Below are 25,758 nucleotides of genomic sequence, written 5' to 3' on the forward strand. Positions count from 1 at the left end.
AAGCAGCAGAAAGCAGTTCTGAAGGCAAACAGTAATACTATACTGCTGATATCACATCAAGCTGTATGCACAGGATAAAGTTAATATAATATTCAATGGAATAAAATGATTGGGACTTAAACTGATCACTCACTTGGCAAATAACCAATATTCCTGAGTTTCTAAAAGAGACTTGTAGCTTCTCTTGCATGCATGTACAATGGTGGTGTGAAGACCAAGGGACACCCTAATCCACACCTTTGTGCACCCGTTCACCTGGCCAAAATGTGGCTATGACCCTAATCTTCCCAGAATAGCAGTCAATGCTGAGAGGGTTGTGCAGCACCCTGCATAATTGAGGCTCACACACATACCCCTACCTAATCCTAGGGCCAACTGCGGCTTGGTTAGGCCTCCAGCACAACTTAGAGCAGTCTCAAAGCTCCTCTAAGTTGTGCCAGGCTGCAACAGGCCCCGAAGGACCAGTCTAGCAGTTTGGGATTGCCAGAGTACAATGGTGCTGTGGCCATGCTCCCTCACCCCAAGCTATGCCTATGATACACCCTCTGTTAAGAGCCAACATAAAGAGCTGCACAGAGAAAACCATTTGCAGGCCCAAGAAAAAGTTTTATTGGTCCTACAAAATCCAGATGACACTACATATTCATGAGCACCATCTACCGGCACCTTATCCATTAACTATTTCCAGATACACAGATATAGAGCTCTCTTGTAAAAACCCCTACACTGACTCTACTGGGATTCCCCATCTGGGGTTGTGTGGGCGTTAAAGTTGCTTCATGACACCAGAGCTCAGGCAATGCAAAGGGAGCAGAAACTATCTACATCTCCCATGCTGGAGACTCCCTCGTGCAAGGGAGTCCCCAGAAAGCATACAGCGGGTGGGCTACACCAGTTCCTGCACTTCCACCTTGGTGTCAGGGGCAGAAGGGTGATGGGCAGGGGGTGCCCTGCTAACATGTACAATTCTCAAAAGCTGAAATTGTGATTTGAAGAGCTGCTTTACTGGATCTTTCCTCTGTGTATTCCTCTTAGTACTATTAGCTCAGCAGTTTGCCTCTTGTGCTTTCTCTCTCTTTTTCCCTCAGCATTTCCTTTGCCCTGGTTTGTTTCTTTTCTCTTTCATATTCCACCCAGCAGGCATCTGCATAATTTTTACTTGACCAAATACTGTGGAAAACACTCAAGAAAAACAAATATTTCTGCTTGTTACTGCAGAGCTTGTCTTTATAATGATCTGTAAATAAAGATGTTCCCACTGCTGCGCATTGTAACGAGCACGACACTAAGATTCACTGAACAAAGAGCACAGCTTCGTTGCTGAACTTTAATAATTGACCTGCAGCAGTGATATGTCCTGGGGTTTAATAACTGGGTAGCTGTTTAAATCCCCTAGAGATGGGATGTAGCCCACTGGAAAATTTGTGTCTGCGGAACTTCTGTCAGATTTATTTACTGGTGAAGGTGGCAGTAAAAGGCCACAGGAAGAGTGGAGGTGAGCCCCCGCAAACAGCTGTCAACTGGACAGTTACATTACTTCCCTTAGTAACAAATAGAACACATCATTCTTATCTAGATATTTATTATTTCTTTTGTGTTCCTCTGGTCCTGTCCTGCCAGCTACAAAGGCAGAATACCTGCCATTCCCGTTCCTCTTTCTTGTAACATCAGATATAAGAAAGATCAGGCAAAGAAACAGTGAACATGAGGTCAGAGAAGATGCCTGGCAGCAGTAATGTGTAGAATATTTATCGTACACAATAATCACACCTGGTTTGTCCCAGCAAAAGAATGTAATTGTTAGAGGTGGGCAAACAGTTCACATCAAACACCCAAAACTGTGTCACATACATAAGAACAGCCAGAGTAGGTCAGACCATGCATGGTCCATCTAAGCCAGCATCCTGTCTTCCGATAGGGGCCAATGCCAGGTGCCCTAAAGGGAATGAACATAACAGGGCAATCATTGAGTGATCCAACCTCTGTTATCCTCTCCCAGCTTCTGGCTGTCAAAGGCTAAGGATACCCAGAGCATGGGGTTGCATCCCTGATCATCTTAGCTAATACCCATTGATGGAACTATACTTTATCAATTTATCTAACTCTTTTTTGAACCCAGTTATAGTTTTAGCCTTCACAATATCCCCTGGCAGCAAGTTCCACTCATTGACTGTGCATTGTGTGAAGGAGTACTTCCTTTTGTTTGTTTTAAACTTGCTGCCCATTTATTTCATTGTGTGACCCTTGGTTCTTGTGTTATGTGAAGGAATAAATAACACTTCCTCATTCACTTTCTCCATGCCATTCATGACTTTATAGACCTCTATTATATCCCCCTTAGTCGTCTCTTTTCCAAGATGAAAAGTCCCAGTCTTGTTAATCTCTCCTCATATGGAAGCTGTTCCATAACCCTAATCATTTTTGTTGACCTTTTCTGTACCTTTTCCAATTCTAATTTCTCTCTTTTGAGATGGGGAAGCCAGAACTGCATGCAGTTTTCAAGGTGTGGGTCTACCATGGATTTAACTGTTGACATTGTGATACTTATTGTCTTATTTATAGTATCTTAATGGCTCCTAACATTCTGTTAGATTTTTTGACTGCTGCTGCACATTGAGCAGATGTTTTCAGAGAACTATCCATAGTGACTCCAAGATGTCTTTTTTGAGCGGTAACAGCTGATTTCAATTATTACGAACTTGAAATGCGGATTAGGTGCTTTCTGAAATTTGAGAACCTTATGCGTGAACTTTGGCCAATTTATGGTGAAAAGACTGTAATTGTATTACACAAATGGGAAGCACAGGTATCCAATGAGCTTCATTTTAAGAGTTTGAGGATTCAACTAATCCCCAAAACAAAACTCAGGCTGCATGAACCCATGCAAACTGAAACCAAAGAAAACACTCTTCTAACCTCAAACCTTTAAGTTAAACCAATGTGTATAACACAACTTTAGTTGCTAGATTCCATGGTACTGGACACATTACAAAGACAGAACTAAAATGAGTTAACCATTAAAAGGGTCTGATTTTTCCAGTGTGGGTGCTCAACACTTTCTAATAATCCATTTCCTTTAAAGCGTATCAAATTGGGCACCCAAAATTGAGGCACCTGAAATGTAGTCACTTCTGGAAATGTAGGCCACATAGACTAGATCTGAATGAAATGTAGGAAGTCAATATCTTCCCTGAAGAAGGAAAGTGAAAGACATGAACTGGACAGTTTTAAAAGCTCTGCTATAAAATAGAAATGGACACATCCAGAATGCTGGATGCGAACCCCTAAAATCTGTGAAAGGCGCAATCTGGATCAGAACTTTATGGGGCAAAGTTATCTTGAAGGATCTGAGCTATAATCCCAACTCTGGACCTTCATGAACATTTGTGTCCAATTCAGATCTGGACCCAAACTTCATGATTCAAGCCCATCTGATAAAAAGAGGGATGTAAGTTAGACCAGACAGAAATGCACTGCACTGATAGAATCGTGTGAAACCTCGTGGAGGTTTGCCTTGGTGTGTGATTCTCTTGAATCTGCTGATTTCTTATGAGAAAGAAAGAAAGCATTATGAAAGAAAACAAGCATATTAAAATAAACAATAATGACAGACATTAAAAATAGATCCCCTTCTGTACAGCTTCCACTGCCATCCAAGAATGAGTTAAGTAATCTGTTCTCTTTTAAAGTGCTTCCCATCACCATAACGTCTGAGCTCCTGGCTCAGGCTTACAAGCAACTTGGTACCACTCCTGAGTCAGTTGCCTAAAAATGCCAGTATTCCCACTGTGTAGTGTTCTGCAAGTTATTTTGCCAGAGCAAAAACCTAAAGCCGGGATGCAGTGAAGTGATAGAAAACACAGGACCAGTACTATATTCATGCACTAAGTCAGTGGGAATAGAATGCAGAGATGCAATTTAAATGTGTCTGGAGAGGCAAGATCACCCTATAATGCAAAAGAAATATTGCTGAGCAACTGCTAGAGAGAGATGCTTAGTTAGTTTGGGGGATGCCACCATTTCTCTGAACCAAATTCACCCATGATGTAATGCTAGATGAGTTTCAATGCAATCACCCTAGGGATGAGTTTGACTTTATGTGGTTTTAAAACATAGCCACTCTTTAGAAATTTTAGTGGTTGTCCTTAGAGTATATACTGTAGGTCAGTGGTTTTCAAACTTTTGTACTGGTGACCCCTTTCACATAGCAAGCCTCAGAGTGCGATCCTCCCTTATAAATTAAAAACACTTTTTAATATATTTAACACCATTATAAATGCTGGAAACAAAGCGGGGTTTGGGATGGAGGCTGACAGCTCACGACCCCCCCATGTAATAACCTCGTGACCCCCTGAGGGGTCCCGACTCCCAGTTTGAGAATCCCTGCTATAGGTGGATTGTGGCAGGAGGGGGCATCTGCATCTCCTGCTTCTCCTTCATGGACTCTTAAAAAATCACAGAGATTTATCTTCAGATGCAATGTAAATACATGTAACACTAAGGTCAAGCATCTACTTGGAAAGAAGTGCATAGCACACTTTATCTGAATGAGTTAAATAGGAAAAAATACCAGAAAAACTATTTAGAAAACTTGTATAACTGTTTTCTTTTAAGGGTAGAAGTCCAAGATAAAGTACACTGTTCAGGGTTTAAAAGAGCTTTCTCTGAGGTTTGCAAGAGCTTAATCAAAACGCAGCTATCCTCAAACTTGCTGTGAATACAGTAGGAGAAGAATGTCAACAGGAAAACAAAGATGTGCAAACATTAGAACTTGTAGTGAGAGGTGGAGGAGGGGGGGAAAGACCAGCTGTGTGATCTACAACAGGATTTAGATCTTGATTTGCAGTGACTTCATTTCGTGCTTGTCACAGGCAAACTGGCATTTTTAAAGATGGGCTCTTGATTGCTTTTTTCATGTCAATATCTTTTTTCAGGTTATCTGTACTGATGACAGGAATTTCAATTAAAGCAAAATCCTCTCCTTGCTCTACTGAGCTGCACAGGGTGGGGGTAGGAGGAGCAGGACTAGCTCTGTAGAGAGGTCTTCTTAAGGCATCTTGCTGACACAGGACAAGATAGCTTAGGAGGACCTGGGGCAATGCACTCTGCTTGCAGTATAGCTTATTGCGCCTTTAAAAATGGGCAGCATGCCTTAGTACCTATAGCCTATGGCCACATACCGTAACAGGCAGGGGAGCTAAGAGTTTAATAAGCCCCAGTCTAGCAAAGCAGTTGCTCTCTTGGCTTAGTGCTCAAGAGAACAGCAGTCTGGAGTCATGCCCTGGTTCTACACAATTGTAATTCAGGGGTGGTAAGAGAGGATGGCCGTGCATCCTAGCAACAAAGGACAGACCTAAGAATGTAAGCAATGCTGTTGGAAATGAAACTTAAGGGACTACAAATCTATAAGGCTAGATTGAGAAGAATTGGGATGAAGTGTTTGTGAAAATCTCAAGAACAAGAGAAGTGAGAAATAAATAGATCTGAATGTAGAATGTAGATTCAGGAGAGATAGAATGCACAGTCTATGTCTTCACTGCATGTTAAGCATGGGCTAAGCAACCACAGGGTACGTCAACCCATGTTAGCCTAACCTGCAATAACACAACCATATTACCGTGCTGTCCTGCCCTGCATCCTCACTGGTGCTGTATCTGGCCGGGACAAGCAGTGCAGCTACCCGGGCACATATTCCAAGATTCATAGCAGCACAACACATTCTTCAATCTCAGGGTGTCGTGAGACAATGTGTCTGCCCACTTGAACGTGTGGCCAGGTGGCTGCATGCTGATACGTGGCTTGTTAGTGGATATTGTTCTGCTGTATCAAACACTGGGGATGTGTGACGCAAGAAAAACTGCAAGCAGGAAGTGGAGCAGAGAGGAGGGGGGAGCTAAATGGAGGCAGATTGATAGTCCATGTCCAGGGCCCTAACAGAGTCACAGTCCATTTCGGTCAATTTCATGGTCATAGGATTTCAAAAAATGTAAATTTCATTATTTTGACCTATTTAAATCTGAAATTTCATGGGGTTGTAATTTCAGAGGTCCTGACCGAAAAAGGAGTTGTGGGGGATCGCTGAGTTATTGTGTGTGGGGGGGGGTTGCAGTACTGATACCCTTACTTCTATGCTGCTGCTGCTGGTAGCGCAGGGCAGCTGGAAAGAGGCAGCTGCTGGCTGGGATACCAGCTGGGAGCCACCGCCAGCAGCAGTGCAGAAGTAAAGAGGGCCTGGTATGGTTTTGCCACCCTTACTTCTAGGCTGTTGCCTGCAGAGCTGGGCCCTTAGTCAGCAGCCACCACTTTCCGGCTGCCCTGCTCTGAAGGCAGCAGCGCAGAAGTAAGGATGGCATGGTTGCTACTGCCAGGCTTACTTCTGTGCTGCAGCTGACGGGGCTCTGCCTTCAGAGCTGGGCACCTGGCCAACAGTCGCTGCTCTCCAGCTGCCCAGCTCTGAAAGCAGCTCAGAAGTAAGGGTGGCAATGCCATGACTCCCCTAAAATAATCTGACAACCCCCCTGCAACTCCCTTTTGGGTCAGGACCCCCAGTTTGAGAAACGCTGGTCTCCCCCCCGTGAAATAGTAGAGGGTAAAAGCACACAGAAGACCAGATTTCACGAGGAGAGACCAGATTTCACAGTTCGTGATGCATTTTGCTGACCATGAATTTGGTAGGGCCCTATCCAGGTCCAATCAGAAGGCCTAGGGGAAGGAACTGGAGGACCATCATGTCTCAATTGTTGTGAGTGCCTGTGGCTACAAGTCTTTAGTTCAGTTACCATGGGGTTAATAGCATTAATAGCTACCTCTGCTCCTGCTCCACAGCTCAGGAGTGGTGGCAATGAAGCAGTGTAACACTGATAGAGGCGCATGGATGTGTGAACACAGAGCACATTAAGCGGAAACCTGTGGCTGTGACTAAGGCCAGGTCTACACTCAGACCTATATCAGTATAACTATGTTGTTTAGGAGAATGAAAAATCCACACCCCTGAGTGACGTAGTTATACCGACCTCACCCCCATATAGACAGCACTATGTCAAAAGGAGGGTTTCCTCCCCTTGGCATAGCTACTGCCTCTTGGGGAGATGAATTAACTATGCTGATGGGAGAAGTTAGACTCATCGACTTTAAGGTCAGAAGGGACTATTATGATCGTCTCGTCTGACCTCCTGCACAATGCAGGTCACAGAATCTCACCCACCCACTCCTGTAATAAACCCCTAACCCATATCTGAGCTATTGAAGTCCCCAGAATCATGGTTTAAAGACTTCAGGTTCTCCCAATGGCATAACGTCTTCACTAAAGTGTTCCAGTGACATCGCTGTACCCATGCACCTGTGCTGCTGTAGCACTGTACGTGAAGACAAGTCCTGAGTTAAGTCCCTAGAGAATACAAACCCACAGTGAAAACGAAAAGCACTCTTAGATCTAGCTGTCAGCTCGTTATCGGGGATGGCCTGATTTGCCAACAACAGCCAGAATTGTTGTTAGTGTAGCTTGCGCACATAAAAATAGGGAAACCTTTTTCTGTTAGATATATGTGGTGGATCTCAATGACCAGATTCCGATCTCTGTACCTGCATGTAACAGCCAACACCCTACCTGTTGAGAGCACAAAACTAGGAGAATGGGTTGTTTTATTGCTTAGAACTGTGGAAGTCACATTCATATGTCACATTGTTTTTATGAGAAAATCGAGACAATTGGCTTACTTTTTTTTTTGCACCATTTCATTTCCCCCACTTCTTGGAAAATGCTGAATAACTCTGTTTCATTTCATCATTAAATCAGCTCCAGGAGGTTTTTACGGTCAGTGGAGATGAGTCTCGGGCTTCCATTCATATGTTACAGTCATGTAATTTAAACAGAAGTGTGCATTTAGGCTTACGCAGACTCCCGTCTATCAAGATTCAACAAAGCTTTGCTGACTCTTGTGGAAACAGCCACACTGACATTTAGATGCTTAAAAGCAAGGAAAATTAGACTCCACATTTGAACTTTAGGCCAAATTCTGCTAGGTGTAAATCTACTGTCATCAACTCAAGTTTTATTCTAAAAAGTGTGTGCAAAAAAAAAAAAAGTAGACTTGGGGGTTTTCTAGTCAAAAAAATGTGTATATTTTCTTCCCAAAATAACTGAAAACCTGGTGACTAGACACCAATTACTAATAATAAAAAGACAATTGCTTGACTCATTGAAACATAAGTAAATCTGAGATGCAAATTCACCAGTTTCACACTAAAGACGTGTGCTGCCAGACAGACTTCCATCACCAACTCTTGTTCTGACCTGTGATAGTCAGTCTCATCAGAACATAAGAACGGCCATACTGGGTCAGACCAAAGGTCCATCTAGCCCAGTCCTGTCTTCTGACAGTGGCCAGTGCCAGGTGCCCCAGAGGGAATGAACAGAACAGGTCATCATCAAGTGATCCACCCATGTCGCCCATTCCCAGCTTCTGTCTCCCCTCCCTTTCCCCCTTCCTCCTCAGCCTTTTCTGTGGCAGGCTACAAGAGGGGCCTCAGTGGGAGTCATGACCTGCTGTCCTTCCTGTTGAGTCTCCATTTTAGTGCTCAAGGGGAGCAGATAAAGGAAGGCCATTAATGCTCTTTTGGGCAAAAAGAGTCTGAAGGGAAGGGACAGACTGCCCAAGAGAGAAAAGTTGCTGCAGGAAATCTCCCCATCCCCAGAGGGAAGACAGGCTTGGCGAGGATTGAGAGACTGGAGAGCTACTCAAGAGCAGCCTGGCCCCAGTGAGAGAAGCAGTTGCTGAGGGGTGGGAGGAGCAGAGAGCTGCTGAACATTTGAACAATTCCCCTCTGGCCCCAGTGACAGAAGTTGTGGCAGCCGTAGGTGAGAGAGAGAGGAAGTTCTGGCAGTAATGGGAATGATTTTGGGTGAGTTCTGAACAACTGAGAGCAGTTTACAGTGGATGCTGAGCTGCACTGTCTCACCATTTGTTTTGCTGTAGAAGTTTGAATTCCCAGCTGCTATCTTTGCGATAGTGCATTCTGTGCAGAGCTAAATCCTGAAGTCCTTACTCAGTCCTGGGAGATTTGCCTGAGTAAGGGCCTCCAGCTATGCTCCCTAATGTCTAGAGGAGCAACTCAATATGGTTTACACATGTAGCACATGCAGAGTTGCAAACAGATACAGCACTGATTGCAGGGGCTTTTATCAGCTCTGTGCTTTTATCAAGCACTTAGTATGCTCATTATTCAACACCCTCCCACACATGCACACACACACCTCTGTAGACACAACTCATATCACCATGGCTGTCTGCCACGCACTAGGGCTGAACTGTGTTTTCTGAGACCTCCAATAAGGTGTTCCCAGGCAGTCAGCAGGTGTCACTATTGAACAACAAAATGTCAACCCTCCTGAACTCCTCCCCCCAATTTTCAGGAGCTGATTTGATTACAGAAAGAATGGCAGAAGTTGATACTGATGCTCTCCTAAAGGGATAAAAGGTTTCTCTTCTTTCTGACTCATCTCAGCACACACAAAAATAAAATAAAATAAACAAATATTACTTACCATCAGATGGGAAAGTAGTGGGAAAATTACTTTTTTCCCCCACTCCAGAGCGTGCTGTACAACATCTGCTATTGTATGTGCGGTAATTTAGGGGAAATGGGCTTACTTACAAGAATTGGCTTTTGAAGAGCACAAAAAATTTCACAGAATTGCCCCAGACCTCGGAAAGCCTTGAGTCCTTCCTAGCATTTTGCATACAATTCGCTAAGTCCTCAGCAGGTCTGCAAACCGTTACAGAATATGGAATTGTTTGACGTGAAGGAACTTGGGAGTTCATCCTACTGTTGTTTGAATGACACAGACAGTTAAAGGGTTTTGCTCAAATGATAGTGCCAGCCTTTTTTTCTCTTTTATATGGGGAAACCACAACTAAATACATGCTAGGGTGAAAGTCTTTGCTCCAATCTGCACTGTGTATCTCTGATGCTGTTCTGCGCTGTATGGGAATATTGAACTAAAGAAGAATCGTTTGCCATCAGCAATTATATGGCTTTTAGCCCATTTGCAGATAAGGCAACGGAGGGTTCTGTGTTTCACAGAAACTTGGGTCACCTGATATTCTATCCTGTAGTGTGTGGTGTTTTGAAAACTGTGTTACAATTGTAGGCTGTCCCTTTAAATTTCAGGGATTTTCCCCTGACCTTGCTTGCAGGTTAGGATCTGGGCCCAGCAGCAGTCAGTCTGAAGTAAGGTGGGGTGAGTTGTGCCTCTCTTTTAGGGAGTACCCTGCTTTGTCTCTTTTTTGGGTGGGGGGGGGGTCTTGTGTGTTATTCTTCTGAATTCTAAGAAATAAAGTTGTGTTACGTTGCAACCTTCCAGCAAGAGTATGTTATGTTTTTATCTAACTTCTCTTAGTGTATGTCATGAACATAACATAGAGGACAATGGTGACAAGTACACACCCGCACTGGCTAGTGCAAGACCACCCAATTTACACTAGGGGCAGACCCACACATAGAACAAGGGAACCTGCATTACAGTTTCTCTGCAGAATCCCTATAAGTCTTGAGCCTGACTAGCTCAATGAGTCTGCCTGAGATGTGGGAGGAGAAAAATGGAAAATGTCTTACACTGTTGTGTAATGCCTCCAGGCTGGTCTGTTTATGCCCCATTTAACATTTCATTGGATGGATGGAATTTGAGACTTGCCCAAGTTTTTGTAGCTGGCTGACCCTAGAAACAGGCCTACAAACAGGATGCTCTATGAGCCCTATTACTTCACTGTACTGGGGATTCTTCTTTAGCTCAAATGGTAGAGACCAGTGTTTCAAGTAGTAACGTCATACATTCTGTTCTGTATTGTGCTATTTAGTTCAGAGATGGAGCTAGACCAAAATCCCTTAATCCAAACATCCTCTGACTCTCATCTTTATATAATAATAGGTCAAACTAAAATCCAGATGTGAAGATCCCTTAATTATGGGGATGTTTGTATCTGGAGACAAACTTTGCAGCTTTTGGTGGCTTTCTAGTTTAATTAACAACTATGAGGTATGTGCAAACATCTCCTGCCTCTCTTTTTCTTCCTCCACCAAATGACCAGCAAAACAGACCGAGGGCAGATCTTCAGTTAGTGTAAATTGTCATAGTTCCATTGACTTCAGCAGATCCTATAACTTCAGTGGAGCTGTGACAGTTCAAACCGGCTGAGGAGCTGCACCCCAGAGCTGTCATAAAGCACAAGAGCTTACTGTAGGGTTTACATGTGGAGGCAGCCACAGAGTGAGTATTAGACACTTGGTTGCATCTACTCCAGCCACAATATTTGTTATACAGTTACATAACAGAATCTGAGTTGGCTCACACTCAGGGAAGATTGTTTATGTCTTTAAATGCTAGACAACTTCCCAGTGAATGAATGGATTTTTCACCTCCTCCTCCTCATTCTCTACCCGCTCTCTATATTTTTCTCTGGTTAGCATTACCATTTGCTAAATATACCACAACACACTTTTTGCTTTTGACTGCAGTTTTAAGTCCCTAGTGTAGCTTCCTCCATCCTAGGAATTTCACAGATCACTGATGAGTGGGATGAGTGGGTTGAATAACAGCTTCTTTGGCTCAAGCATTGCGGCTGCTATAGCAGAGAATTAGCACTGACGGATGGCATTTTCTCTCTGTGCCACAGCTCAGGAGGATCCTATGAATTCACAGATCCATAGATCTATGAAACATCAAGGGAGTAATAATATTTTACCTTTAAATAGCACCTTTTACCTGAAAGATCTCCAGTGCTTTACAAATTATGTACATCTAGTAACAAGTTTAAAACTGATAAGAAGGAATGCTTTCTATAGGACACAATTAGCCTGTGAAACTCATTTCCACAAAATATCGTTACCCCCTTTTTGACGTGAATGATTAACCAAAATTCAAAGACCTGCAGGTTGTTTCTGTTAGGAGAAATTGATGAGGAGGTCAGGTATTTATTTGATGTAATCCTATTTATGAAGGATGTACGAAGTCCTGTTCCCTTGAATAAAGGAGGAATCAAACAACAGGAGATAGTTTCTTCATTCACTGTTCCAAGCCTCTTTCAGCCAGTACTTAACCCAAAAGCTCTCTCTCTTTTTCAGCATCTTGCTATCAGTGCCTCTGTGACTGTGGCCTGATTCCACAAAGGGATTTAGGTGTTGTGTCAGCATCACAACTCCTAACTTTTAGGTGCCTAGAAAATCACAGGAATAACAATGTGATTCATAAAGCCTGAGTTGGGCTCCTAGGCTTCCTACAGAATAAACAGGGAAAGACAGACACCTTACAATGTTAGCCACAAAAACCAGCACACTAGGTGGAGAGTTTCACCTAAACTAGTCAATCGGAGATAAGGGTGCGTAGGGTGTGTCCTCAGCACCTCCTCTCTCTTGGAGATAGACACCTAAGTATGGGTTGCTGGGAGGTGCCTAGCTCTGCTTGTGCTTCACGGCCAGGAACCCCCCTCCCAGAGCCAGGGGGCTTAGGCTTCTAAGTTGTTTCTTGTGAGAACGAGTTAGTCACCTGCATCACTCTGCACAAGAGGGCCAGAGGAGGAGGTGGGGCTGCTTCTATCATCCTTATAACTTGTAGCCCAATGGTTGGGATGTGGAGACTGAGACTCAATTCCCCCCTCTGCCTGGTGGAGAGAAAGGATTTGAACAGGGGCCTTCCACCACTCAGAAGCATGCGCTAACCATTTAGCTATGGAATATTCTGCTGTGGGGCTCCACCAGTCTCTTCTGTTGAAGCTGTTCCACTTTGGCTAACTACTAAGAGTCACTAGGCAAGAGCAAGGATGACTCTGTAGCCTGGTGGCTAGGGCACTCACCTGGAAGGTTGGAGACCCAGGGTCCCATTAGGGTGACCAGGTGTCTGGTTTTTGACTGGAACACCCTGTTGAAAAGAGATCATGGTGGCTCTGGTCAGCTCTGCTGACCGAGCTGTTGACTGTCCAGTTGGTGGCGCTGTGCAGCGGGGCTGGCAGGCTCTCTGCTAGCCTCCGTGCCGCATGGCTCCCAGGAAGCAGCTGGCATGTCCCCTCTCCGGCTCCTGGGCATAGGGGCAGCCAGAGGGCTCTCCATGCTGCCCTTGCACCAAACACCACCCCCGCAGCTCCCATTGGCTGGGAACTGCGGCCAATGGGACCTGCAGGTGTGGTGCCTGCAGACAGGGCAGCGCACAGAGCGGCCTGGCCACACCTCCATGTAGGAGCCAGAGCGAGGACATGCCGCTGCTGCCAGGAGCCTCCTGAAGTAAGCGCCTCCAGGAATCTACACCCCTGACCCCCTACCATCCCCCAACCCCTTGTGCCACTTGAGAAATTAGGAGCCTCTTGAATGGTAGGACCCCCTACCATCCCCCTGCCACCCTTGAAACCCCTCAGTCCCAGACTGGAGCACCCTCCTAGCCCAAACCCCTCATCTCCAGCCCCATCCCAGAGCCCGCACCCCCCCAGCTGGAGCCCTCACTCCCCCCCACGCCCCAGCCCCCTGCCCCAGCCCTGATCCTCCTCCCGCCCTCCCAACCCCTTGGTCCCAGCTGGGAGCATCCTCATACACTCCAAACCTCTCATCCTCGGCACCACATCAGAGCCCGCACCCCAGCTGGAGCCCTCACCCCCCCATCCCGCACCCAACCCACTGCCTCAGCCTGGAGCCTCCTCCCTCACTCTGAACTCCTCATTTCTGTCATTTCTGTCCCCACTTCAGAGCCCACACCCCCAGCCAGCATCTTTACCCCCTCCTGCACCCCAGCCCCCTGAGCCAGCCCGATGAAAATGAGTAAGTGAGTGAGGGTGAGGAGAGCGAGCGTTCGGGGCGGAGGGGAGAATGGACTGAGTGGGGACAGGGCCTCGGAAGAGGGGCAGGGCATGGGGTGGGGCTCAGGTGTTTGGTTTTGTGCAAGTAGAAAGTTGGTAACCCTAGGTCCCTTCATCCTGCTCCAGTGACTCTTTGCTCTAGCCAGATTTTGAATGAGACCTGATCCAGTATGGGCCGCTGAGCTTGCCTTCCAGATTGGGCCCCATCGGCAAGTTATGTGCTCCTCTATCTTCCCTCTATCAGGTTCCTGGATCGCTCTGGGCCTGAGGGAAGACAGTCACCTGGCTATCTAAAGTGAGGCAGCAGTGTGCATGCCCGGGGCAGAAACTTAGGCCCCTTTAGAACTTTTACAGCACATTTTAGGCACTAAGTGAATTTAGGTGCCTACAGAATTAGACAGCAGCCGAGCAGGAGTTTTATGGTTCTCAGTGGAGCCTAAACGTGGATTTAGGTGCCAAAGTACTTTTATGTATCTGTTGCTTCCGCCTCTGTCTCCATGTGTGATCTTTCTTCTACAGGAACATAAACCTTCACAAACCAATATCTAGAAAAAACCCTCTGCTCACATGTGCCTTGCATGTGTTTGGGGTGGAGGCTGCTATTGTTTCAGAGTCCATAAAGAAACTTAACTGTTTCTTAAATTTATCAGTAACAAGGGGCGGTTACACCCACTGTTTTCAGCAAGGTTTAACCCAGCCTATAACAATATAAGTGAGGCCAGGAGCTTAGAATGATTTTTTTTTTAAAAGTTAGACATTTATAGGGATATTGGAAACTGCCACTATTGAATCAGATAGGATACAAACCCTCTAGAACTTTTAAATTGTCTGGGTAGAAACTAGTAGAAACTTCCTGTGTGGGTAAACTAGTCAATAAATTGTTCATTACAAGGTTTTTTTGCACCTTCTTCTGAAGCATTTGCTACTGGTCCCTGTCAGAGACAGCACACTGGACAAGGTGGGCCACTGGTTTGACTGGGTAGTCCTGTGTCCTTATTTGAAAGGACTTCTAACCTGGTACAACTGTGACTGTTCTGTTGACTTGCTGGAAAAGCTGAACAAATTATCCCAATCTAGTGTAAAGTGGTAGGAGGTGCCAGTAGCTTTTCTATTTTCTGAACCTACTGTCTCTTGAGGGCTGAAAACAATGAAAGGCCTTGCTAAAACACGTAAGCAAACTGGTTCCCTTGCTTAAGCTTGTAATAAGACTTGTGTCTCTTACAGAGAGTGAGCCTGATTCTCTTCTGCTATTAAAACAAAGGTATAATAGTACCATATTGAGGCTGCTATAATCATGGAAGGATAGGGAGTCTGTCATTATTTCTGTTATTACATGAAAATCTTGGGAGGAAAAGTATGTCCACCTAGAAGATGTTAGGGCCAAATTTAACCCTTGGGTAACTCTGTTGGATTGTCTTTTGGAGTTTGTGCAGTTGAATGAAGTGTAAAATACAGTGTGGTATTCAGTGTTCTGAGTCACATTATTATCATGTGAGTGGATATGCTAACATAGAGATGTTCACAGTCATTTGCTGGTGAAGTAACGTTAATGAAATTAAACAGCAGCAATGTGGAAGATAACAAACAACCACAAAAATCATCCGAGTTTGGGGTGATAATGGATTAATGTTAAATACATAACCAGACAAGGCAAAATGAGCGAAAGAGGAAATAGAGAAAAATCAGCTTAATAGTTATTCTGCATCTTCATGCCAGAGGGGTGTTATTAAAGGGTTTGCTATTGCTTCTTTGAAATCACTGTTTACTGAAACGCATCAGATAAGGAGTGTGATTATTTTTTCATCAAGTACTTAGAACCCACAGATTCTGCCAAACGAAACTAATTCTGATAACCTGCCAGCATGCTAAATAAAGGAGTAACAACAAATACAGAAATACAAATAGAAATAACCATCTTCAGTTCAGAGTCTTGAGGTTTTTAAGACTAATGCCAAGTTACCGATAAACTACTCGGTAATTTACTGAGAAGAGATTAGGGATTTGTACAAGTAGATAAAATCCAAAGCATGTATCTGTCTGCTATTGACCTTCACCCATGAATCCAGAGTAATTGCAAGAATTTTGTGAGGATTACACTGTGTTTGAGGGCAATTAACAGATAGATTGCACTGGCACTTAAAGTCACAACCAGTAGGTAACAGGGGACCAGATCCTATAAGCTCCATGGGAGATGAGGTCTCTCAGCATCTTGCAGAACGGACTTTCTGGGACCAATTCTTCTTTTTGGTCAGGTTAACAAGATGAGTTACCTTCTTCTCACAGGTAATCTGACTGATCTGAGTCAAGTTGGGCATTTGGTGTCTGAAGTAATTGGCAAAAATGAATTCTGGTCTAATGGCAATATGTTGCGGTATCATGGGGAGATGTAAGTTTGGCAGCGAAGACACTGCTGGAAAGAGGCTGGAGGATACTAATGGTACTTTCCCCTGAGCACCCTTTGCTTGGTCAATCCAAACAACATTATTAATGTGAGACGAGCGGCGAACAGCAGAGACGCTAACAGAGGGAGTTTGCCTGGGATCTGTCTGAGAGGAGGTACTCTAAGGACTGCATTAGGGAGGCTGTGTTGGTGAGTATCTGAATGTCTGTTGTGGGGACACTTTGACAGTGTGCTTGATTGGTTGTTTGTTTGAAAAGTGTGAATTGGGAGTGCTTTGTTCCAGGTGAACCTTGAGTGGGCCTGACTGTTATAAAAAGCCAGTCAGCTACGAACCAGCTGAGCGGTGAACAGCAGAGAGGCTAACAGAGGGAGTTTGCCTGGGAGTTCACCCAGGGAGAGCCCGCTGAGGCTTACATCTTGTCAGCTTCTCTGAGTAGTTACTACAACTCCTGAGGAAGCTCGTAGAAGGAAGGTAATATGGATGGGGAGTGTTGTGACCTGCACTGGATGTGCCATGTTTGTCTTTCTTCCACAGGACAGAAGCGACTTTGTGTGTACAAAGTGCAAGCTGGTCTCCATATTGGAAGAGAAGGTTCAAGGTCTGGAGAAACAAGTATTGACCCTGCGTTGCATGAGAGAAACTGAAGATTTCCTGGACAGACGTCAGGATATGCTTCTACGGGCACAATGTTCTGAAGATTCAGAGCAGGCTGGGCAGCAGGGACAGGAGGACGGTGAAGAAATTTGGCAGCATGTGACCGCCAGAAGAAGAAAGGGGAGTGTCCATGTACCAGCAACGCAGACACAGGTAAGCAACTGTTTTCATCTTCTCTCCACAGGTACTAATGCGGAGAGTGGACTAGATGATACATCTGAGGGAAGGGAACAGAAGGATACTCCGCCGAATGGAAGGCATGAGATGCACTGTCCTAGGGATGGGGGTTCCATGACCACCGCTCCGAAGAGGAGGAGGTGGGTGGTGGTGGTCAAGGACTCTCTCCTCGGGGGGGACTGAGTCATCTATCTGCCGCCCCCACCGGGAAAACAGAGAAATCTGCTGCTTGCCAGGAGCTAGGATTCACGTTGTGACAGAGAGACTGCTGAGACTCATCAAGCCCTCGGATCACTACCCCTTCGTGCTTCTCCATGTAGGCACCAATGACACTGCCAAGAATGACCTTGAGCGGATCACTGCAGACTACGTGGCTCTGGGAAGAAGGATAAGGGAGTTTGAGACGCAAGTGGTTTTCTTGTCCATCCCCCCTGTAAAAGGAAAAGGCCTGGGTGGAGACCGTCGAATTGTGGAAGTCAACGAATGGCTACGGAGGTGGTGTTGGAGAGAAGGCTTTGGATTTTTTGACCATGGGATGGTGTTCCAAGAAGGAGGAGTGCTAGGCAGAGACGGGCTCCATCTAACGAAGAGAGCGAAGAGCATTTTCGCAAGCAGGCTGGCTAACCTAGTGAGGAAGGCTTTAAACTAGGTTCACCGGGGGAAGGAGACCAAAGCCCTGAGGTAAGTGGGGACGTGGGATACCAGGAGGAAGCACGAGTAGGAGAATGCAAAAGGGGAGGGCTCCTGCCTCATACTAAGAAAGCAGGACAAACAGCAAGTCATCTCAAGTGCCTATACACAAATGCAAGAAGCCTGGGAAACAAGCAGGGAAAACTGGAAGTCCTGGCACAGTCAAGGCATTATGATGTGATTGGAACAACAGAGATTTGGTGGGTTAACTCACATGACTGGAGTACTGTCATGGATGGATATAAACTGTTCAGGAGGGACAGGCAGGGCAGAAAAGGAGGGGGAGTTGCATTGTATGTAAGAGAGCAATATGACTGCTCAGAGCTCTGACTGCAGAAAAACCTAAGAGTCTCTGGGTTAAGTTTAGAAGTGTGAGCAACAATGGTGATGTCGTGGTGGGAGTCTGCTATAGACCACCAGACCAGGGGGATGAGGTGGACGAGGCTTTCTTCCGGCAACTAACGGAAGTTACTAGATCGCAGGCTCTGGTTCTTATGGGAGACTTCAATCACCCTGATATCTGCTGGGAGAGCAATACAGCAGTGCACAGACAATCCAGGAAGTTTTTGGAAAGTGTAGGGGACAATTTCCTGGTGCAAGTGCTGGAGGAACCAACTAGGGGCAGAGCTCTTCTTGACCTGCTGCTCAAAAACCGGGAAGAATTAGTAGGGGAAGCAAAAGTGGATGGGAACCTGGGAGGCAGTGACCATGAGATGGTTGAGTTCAGGATCCTGACACAAGGAAGAAAGGAGAGCAGCAGACTACGGACCCTGGACTTCAGAAAAGCAGACTTTGACAACCTCAGGGAACTGATGGGCAGGATCTCCTGAGAGAATAACATGAAGGGGAAAGGAGTCCAGGAGAGCTGGCTGTATTTTAAAGAATCCTTATTGAGGTTACAAGGACAAACCATCCCGATGTGTAGAAAGGATAGTAAATATGGCAGGCAACCAACTTGGCTTAACAGTGAAATCTTTGCTGATCTTAAACACAAAAAAGTAGCTTACAAGAAGTGGAAGATTGGACAAATGACCAGGGAAGAGTATAAAAATATTGCTCAGGCATGCAGGAGTGAAATCAGGAAGGCCAAATCACACCTGGAGTTGCAGCTAGCAAGAGATGTTAAGAGTAACAAGAAGGGTTTCTTCAGGTATGTTAGCAACAAGAACAAAGTCAAGGAAAGTGTGGGCCCCTTACTGAATGAGGGAGGCAACCTAGTGACAGAGGATGTGGAAAAAGATAATGTACTCAATGCTTTTTTTGCCTCTGTCTTCAAGAACAAGGTCAGCTCCCAGACTACTGCACTGGGCAGCACAGCATGAGAGGAGGTGACCAGCCCTCTGTGAAGAAAGAAGTGGTTCGGGACTATTTAGAAAAGCTAGAGGAGCACAAGTCCATGGGGCCGGATGCGCTGCATCCGAGAGTGCTAAAGGAGTTGGTGGATGTGATTGCAGAGCCATTGGCCATTATCTTTGAAAATTCATGGTGATCGGGGGAGGACCTGGATGACTGGAAAAAGGCTAATATAGTGCCCATCTTTAAAAAAGGGAAGAAGGAGAACCCTGGAACCACAGGCCAATCAGTCTCACCTCAGTCCCTGGAAAAATCATGGAGCAGGTCCTCAAGGAATCAATTCTGAAGCACTTAGAGGAGAGAAAAGTGATCAGGAACAGTCAGCATGGATTCACCAAGGGCAAGTCATGCCTGACTAATCTAATTGCCTTCTATGACGAGATACCTGGCTCTGTGGATGAGGGGAAAGCAGTGGACATGTTGTTCCTTGACTTTAGCAAATCTTTTGACACGGTCTCCCACAGTATTCTTGCCAGTAAGTTAAAGAAGTATGGGCTGGATGAATGGACTATAAGGTGGATAGAAAGCTGGCTAGATTGTCAGGGTCAATGGGTAGTGCTCAATGGCTCCATGTCTAGTTGGCAGCTGGTATCAAGTGGAGTACCCTCGGGCCGGTTTTGTTCAATATCTTCATTAATGATCTGGAGGATGGTGTGGATTGCACCCTCAGCAAGTTTGCAGATGACACTAACCTGGGAGGAGAGGTAAATACGTTGGAGGGTAGGGATAGGATACAGAGGACCCTAGACAAATTAGAGGATTGGGCCAAAAGAAATCTGATGAGGTTCAACAAGGACATGTGCAGAGTCCTACCTTTAGGATGGAAGAATCCCATGCACTGCTACAGACTAGGGACCGAATGGCTAGGCAGCAGTTCTGCAGAAAAGGACCTAAGGGTTACAGTGGACAAGAAGCTGGATATGAGTCAACAGTGTGCTCTTGTTGCTAAAAAGGCTAATGGCATTTTGGGCTTTATAAGTAGGGGCATTGCCAGCAGATCAAGGGACGTGATCGTTCCCCTCTATTCGACATTGGTGAGGTGTCATCTGGAGTACTGTGTCCAGTTTTGGGCCCCAAACTACAAGAAGGATGTGGAAAAATTGGAAAACGTCCAGCGGAGGGCAACAAAAATGATAACACATGACTTATGAGGAGAGGCTAAGGGAACTGGGATTGTTTAGTCTGCGGAAGAGAAGAATGAGGGGGGATTTGATAGCTGCTTTCAACTACCTGAAAGGTGGTTCCAAAGAGGATGGATCTAGACTGTTCTCAGTGGTAGCAGATGACAGAACAAGAACTAATGGTCTCAAGTTGCAGTGGGGGAGGTTTAGATTGGATATTAGGAAAAACTTTTTCTCTAGGAGGGTGGTGAAACACTGGAATGTATTACCTAGGGAGGTGGTGGAATCTCCTTCCTTAGAAGTTTTTAAGGTCAGGCTTGACAAAGCCCTAGTGGGATGATTTAGTTGAGGATTGGTCCTGCTTTGAGCAGGACGTTGGACTAGATGACCTTCTGAGGTCCCTTCCAACCCTGATATTCTAGGATTCTATGACTTGGCTGCACTTACTGTACATTCCTCCCTTCCAGCTGGAGGGGAAAGTACCACAAAAGTGGGAAGCAGAGAAAAAGAGGTCAGACAAAATCAGGAGGACACATAAAAGAGGCAGGATTCCACTCATTGAATAGTGAAGACAAATGTAAACATTGTACAGGTCTTGAACTGCACATCATTGGGCCTGTGCACTGAGGCTAAGACTCTGCAAACACTTACATATGCGAGGCCTGATTCTGCTCCAGACATATCAGTACTTCACTTTACATGTGAGTAGTCCCAATGAACTCTTCTGAGCCCCCAAACTCTTTAAAGCAGGGACTGTATGGCTATATGTATGAACAGCTAGCACAATGTCACCCTGATTTCTTAAATAAAATAATAAGATCCTTTACAGAATATTGTTTAAGAAGAATTTGTAATCTTCTTTGAATACTATATTATAACTCTGGGGATGGATGGTGAAAACATGTTAATTCCACTAAGATTTCCACTTTCTTTTAGCTCACCCATCTTCTCCCTTGTAGAATCAAAATTCAATATGTTAGAGAGAAAAGAAAAGATCACTACCCAAAGAATTTCAGTACTACAATTGATTTGCTGCATGCCTCCAAATGCACTTATTGGTTGCACTAAGTGATGATAAAATTAAATCAATCCATGGAACAGATCTTGAAATGTCACCATAGATAATTCTCTTTCCATTATTTTAAAACTGCCTAGTTTCAATATTAATTTACACAATGCTCTGGCCTGTTATCACCTCACTTCTCTCCCCACTCCTCCCCCAAACAATTCAGTACATTAGGATAGTACAAATGCCCAAACAAAATAGCTGTGAAATATATCTTGAACACAAATAATTCTAAATTACAAATTATAGTCCTTATCACGCAAATCCATGTTCGTGTTAAAAGGCCTACTGAAATCAAAGTACAGGCCTGCAGGATAAAGCCAAATTTCCTTCCTTGCATTCTAATAATCATTATCTTCCCAATGTGGGAAAAAAACCCACTACTGCGTTCCCAGCATTTTCAGGACTGCTTCTTCCTGTACAGTTGAACACACCCCTGTGTACCATGTCAACTCACTGTTTTCCTCCCAGTAAACTCTGCTGGACATGGGTTGGTCTTCAAACGGAAATGGAGAAAGCCCACTTGCTTGAGTCATTTACACTGGATTGAACAAAGCACTGGAGAATATACTGTAGAGATTAATCCTGCACTGGAAAGGGAATGGACTAAATATTGTGTGTGTTTACTCTGTTCAGTTTCTGTGACTGACCCTCATCATTCAAGTTCAAGTCCCCTGTGTCCCTTCCACAGAAGGATCTTTCTTCACAAATCACTGTTACTTCCCATACTTCAAATGAGGAAATGGCTTACAATTTATACATATGCTTCTACACCATTACAATGTTGAAACTGGGGATAGTTGGGCATTTTACTTGCAGAAATTGGCCAGATTTTGGCTCTGAGTCAGCAAAGTACTTAAGCATGTGCTTAACTGTAAATATTTAAGTAGTTCCATTGACGTGAAGAGGATTGTTTACAGAGTTAGAGTTGCACAAGCGCTTTACTGGATCAGGACTTTGAGACCTAGTCACATGACAGCGATCACAACTCTGAGCAAAACTTTAGCCATTCTGAAGGGAAAGTGGTTTGAGAATGGAAATGTTTGCAAAACATGAACTTGGTTATGAGGCACAAGCCAGCAAACAAGCAAGCAAATAGAATTTGGCAGGAAGGCAAATTTTATGGGGTGGGAATTCCATGATTTCACACAGTTCAAATTTCCATCGCTTTGGCATAATCTGCAGCTGTTTTGTTCTTAGTAATTTTCAAGACTATTTTTGCATCTTGGCCACATTGGTGTATCATGAAAGCTTGATGCAGCCAACATGTGACCATCTTTACAGGGCTATGACATGCTGTTTTCATCTACTCCAAAAGCTTTTCAAACAAAAAATCTGAGTTAAAGCAGCATGGGGCAAATTCACAGGGCCTGATCCTATTTCATTTACACTAGGAGTTCGCATGGATGTAACTCCATTGAGCCTTCCTTATCCTTCCAGCAAGTAATTCTCATTTAAGTCAACCATAACCTGGGGTGAAAGATTCAGACCCACTGACCTCAGTGTAAGAAGAACATCAAGCCCATCTGTGACCTAAATGGTGCGTAAATTACACACAGGAGGCCAGAATTTCAACCGGCATTAAAGTCAGTGAAGCTTTGATGATTTATACCTGCTAAGGATCAGGTCAAGAGTGTAAAGAAGGTGGGAAATGGGTGTAAGTGGTAAAGGAATGAAATGTCCACCAATCCGATATGCAGTGGGTGTGCAAAATGGATGTGATTTATATACAAGCGGGAAGGTGTGGTGTATCAGGAAAACAACAGCAGCATGTAAATTAGTGGGATGGGAAGGGTTGTTTCATTGTACATACCCCTATCCCGTCAGGGGTTTTTTCTGCAATACCCACTGAATGCCAGATTGGTAAAAGATTTGCTGCTTTGCTACTCACTAGTCTTCCCTAACCCCTGCATGTGTACCGTACAGCACTAGTTATATCCCCTCTGAATTTTGACCCAAAGACTTTAATGGGAGCTATAGCGGCTTCCACCTAAATGTGTTTGGCCCATTCTGATCTGTCTTTTACCACTAACTTCATTTGAGTGAAGTGGAGATACTTCAGATTTACACTGGTGTAACTGAGGCCAGAATTTGATCCATAGTGTCTGATGGTGGGTATCACTCAAGAAAGTCTAAAATAAGCCTGACAGCTCAGTTTATGGAGTATGGTAACCTCACAGGGTGTGGCTATTGGTGTGTTACTGAGGCTTCTTCTAGTGGCTGAATGAAACAGAAATGAAGATCAAAATCCATACACACTGTTTTCAAATAGAAACCTCTGATATCACAGTGAATTTACTTGGGCCGTATCATGCTCTTGGTCCATGTGTGCAACTCACAATGACATCACTGGCAGTGCTGTGTGCCCCCAACCCCTGCCAGTCCCTTATTAACAAGGTCGTGTTGAGATAATGCCATTCTTAGGTCATGAGGGAGGCTATCAGCTTCTCCTGACAGCCTCACAAAATCCTGAGGCATGAGATGATCCTATGCACCTGGCACCGCCTGTCATATTTTACAGCTTAAATATTAAAGGAAACATATTCTTGAAACACAAAGATGATTAAAATGCTAATTGCTTCTAGGAGGATGTCAGCTCAGCATTTGCCTGACCTGGGGTTGGGGGGGACCCAAAGGTAGTTATTCTGGGGAACATTTGGATCCCAGTTACACTGGTGTAAATCCAGTCCACTGACTTCAGAAGAGTTACTTTGGTTTGACTCTGGTGTAAATGAGCCCAGAATCTGTTCCACATTCATTAGTACAGCCTGATGTGAAGAAATCCACGTACCTAGACAAGAAGACAGCCATGAACTATACAAATTAATGGTAGGGAAGTAGCCACAGTCATCAACATTAATGCTGCCATATTTATATTTTGGAGGATGGCAGAATTCCAGCAGATCATTAACAGGGGGCATAATCTCATAATCCCACAGCCAGAATCCTGTGGGCTAAATCTTGCTGTTGCTCCTTGTGACTACCTTTTAGGTAACTGGGAATTTATTAGCGAAAAGACTGCAGAACCAGTGCCAAAATTTGATGTCAAGAGACATTCTGAACATCCATCAGGGACATGCTGTGACCCTAAATATACATTGCTTTGCCAACCGTAATAGAACAATACATCTTTTATCATTTACTTTTCCCTAATTTCACCCTAGTGCTTGTACCCAGTAAATTTACAGATCATGCTAGATTATTGCAGAGATATTTTCCTTTTACACAGAAGTTATCAGAAAGTCTATACTGTATATGAAATCTGTAAATAAACAATGAACTATTATATGTGCAATACTGACAGGAAGGACAGCATATGCTGCGGCTGGAAAACAATATGATTACATGCGTAAACAGAATGCATCCTGCTATTATAAAGAATAAGCTTTTAGTGGAAGAGATTTTCATTACAGTCTCATACAAATCACAACAGATTTTTTTTTTTTAAAAAAGGTTAATTTATGAACTTCTGTGCAACAGTTGTCAGCACATTTCTTTATGGAAGACACTGATGTCTCCAACTATTACTCAACCACTAGCATTAGAGACATAAAGGGTGCAGGAAACGCAGTAGATCTTTTGCGTAGTTTGGAAGGAGTTGTTTCCCGATTACCTCTGGAAATTGGATTTACTGCTGGGCAAAAAACCACAATTCACAAAGGAAGAGAATAGTTGATACATGAATACCCACCTAAAGGCTACTCATCAAAACAAACAATGTGTAAGAAAAACAGCTACTTGATGTCATAGCTTGAGGAAATTACTCACCAGTGTACTGTATTTTTTTAAAAAGTAACACACAAAACACTAGAACTTTGTTGATAATGGGTTCTTGTATTTTGATATTAAGTCACTTTACAGTAAGACAGACTGCATTTCAGTATATTATTTGATTTTAACTAGCGTGATGATACTTTGTTTCCAGATGTTACCAGACCTTGCACAAGACTATAGGTCAAAGTATACTTGATTGTTAGCACAGTCAACATCGGATACAAAAGAAAGGAAGGTGATACAGAAAACTGGGGCACGCATACGTCATGCATGGCACAGCACATCATTTAAAAGTCTCCTGGGGCAGTAGCTTCCTTTTGATGTTCATCAGGCCATTTATTAGAACACAGTGAGATCTTCCTTTCTTTTTCCACCCACTGAGTTAATTATCATTATTACTGTGTGGCATGGTTATTTGGGGCCAAATATTGTTGTGAGATAAACCCATATAAATCCAGAGTAACTCCATTCGCTCTATTGGAATTAAGCTAATGTACACTGTTGTACTCAAAAGCCAAATTTGTCACTATACATACACTGTGGGCTACAAGTACCAGACCACACAGCGTACAAACTCCTCCTGAAGATACACTTGTACATTGGAGAACAACGTATAGAATGATCCAGGATGTGAATTTTTTCCCAACAAACGAGGTCCACTGGGTGAAAAGCTGGCCCCATTG

General features: G+C 44.3%; 1 long non-coding RNA gene across 1 annotated transcript; it reads right to left on the reverse strand.

Moving 5' to 3' along the window:
- Nucleotides 1-1,817: 1,817 nt before the first annotated feature.
- On the reverse strand, nucleotides 1,818-21,874 carry LOC311527219. The gene is made up of 3 exons (XR_014713286.1): nucleotides 21,759-21,874; nucleotides 12,849-12,913; nucleotides 1,818-1,936 (listed from the first exon to the last, which is right to left on the reverse strand). It is a non-coding gene; the product is annotated as an uncharacterized lncRNA (long non-coding RNA).
- Nucleotides 21,875-25,758: the final 3,884 nt, after the last annotated feature.

The sequence above is a fragment of the Lepidochelys olivacea genome, assembly GCF_965140295.1.
Source record: "Lepidochelys olivacea isolate rLepOli2 genome assembly, chromosome: 10".
Classification (NCBI taxonomy): Eukaryota; Metazoa; Chordata; order Testudines; family Cheloniidae; genus Lepidochelys; species Lepidochelys olivacea.